This window comes from Mustela putorius, unplaced genomic scaffold (genome assembly GCF_011764305.1).
Source record: "Mustela putorius furo isolate JIRA1106 unplaced genomic scaffold, ASM1176430v1.1 tig00003834_pilon_pilon_pilon, whole genome shotgun sequence".
Taxonomy (NCBI): domain Eukaryota; kingdom Metazoa; phylum Chordata; class Mammalia; order Carnivora; family Mustelidae; genus Mustela; species Mustela putorius.
The window spans coordinates 21527262-21528722 of NW_025421987.1; the positions used below are offsets into that span (position 1 = coordinate 21527262).

The 1461-nt window shown below is 35.4% G+C and overlaps 1 non-coding gene across 1 annotated transcript; it reads right to left on the reverse strand.

The window, feature by feature from the left end:
- Positions 1 to 523: 523 nt before the first annotated feature.
- On the reverse strand, positions 524 to 628 carry LOC123394594. Its single transcript, XR_006609353.1, has one exon. It is a non-coding gene; the product is annotated as a U6 spliceosomal RNA (small nuclear RNA).
- Positions 629 to 1461: the final 833 nt, after the last annotated feature.

Below are 1461 nucleotides of genomic sequence, written 5' to 3' on the forward strand. Positions count from 1 at the left end.
AAAGTCTCTGAGTGCTGCTTGGTTCTTCTGCCAGGATCCAGTCCAGGTTCTGCAACAGTGCCAACCAAAGATCCCAAAATATAGGCTATAAAAAGATAGACCTATGTCTCTCTGTGGTATTCCCAACCAGATATAAGCAGTCACAGCTGATTGCCTAATTTTCCTCATTTTGATGTGTTACTTCCATCTCTGTTCTAGTACTCATTGACTTGTGGGCAGCCGCAAAGGGGAAGGAGCCAAAATAGCAACATGTCTTCACTCTTAGGACTTAAAGTTGGGACCTATATCTTTTGCTTGCATCCCACTAGCCAATACTTAGTCACAAGGCCTGCAGGAGTTCTGTTATGAGCCAGGGGGGAAGATGGACATTGGAGAACCACTAGCAGTTTCTGTCAGTTTGAACAATTTAACTGAAGATAGATTATTTTAGCAAAATTCTCTCCATCCTTGGAATGCATTTAATTTTAAAATGTGGTTTATTTCAGCTTTATTATCATTAGTATTATTTTTATTTATTTATTTTTTAACTATGGAACACTTCACGAATTTGCATGTCATCCTTACCCTGGGGCCATGCTAATCTTCTCTTATTGATCCAATTTTAGTATATGTGCTCTGAAGGGAGCACTATTTCAGCTTTATTATTGATCAGTTGGTAACAAATTTTTTTTTTTAAAGTTGGAGTTCAACCATGAGCCTTTTAGTGTACTACCAAATGAACATTTTTATAGAAAACAGAAGATGATTAAAATGTGTTCAGACATAGGGTGTGAACATTATGAAAAATGCTTTAATGAAAAAGTCCTTATAATGTTTTTCAAGACTTTACTAGATTGGTATCTGGAACCTCTGTCTCTCCATCTCTCATTTCTCTCTCTCTAATGACACTCCAGCCATGTTGTCATCTTTGATTTTCCTCCCAAGCACCAACCATTCTCTTACCTCTGAGCCTTTAACCTTAATATTCTTCTTCTAAAATTGTCTTTCCCAAAAAATTTCTGCAAGATTTACCCCATTCTCTCCTTTAGCTATTTCTTTAAATGTCACCTACTCAGTAAAACCTACTATAACCTTACTCTTTAAAATTTCAAGTCCATTTCCAACATTTTCCATTCCCTTTCCTGCTTTATTTATTCCACTGTAGTTATCACCACCCAAGATTCTATATATTTGCTTATTTATTTTGTGTGTTGACCATCTTCCATAACCAACCAGAATGGATGCTCTCTGAAGGAATTAATTTTTGTTTAGTTTATGCTTGTTTCCCATGGCTGTAATAGCCCCTGGAACATAATACAATCATCAATAAATATGCAATCACTAAATGAATGAGTGATTGAGTAAATTAATTACAAACCTAAAATGGCATTAACTCCAGTAGTCATTTTGGGAAAATGTGATTCATGCATTGACATTTTTTAATATTCTGTCTTTACTTAGGCAATCACATTATGTTTCACA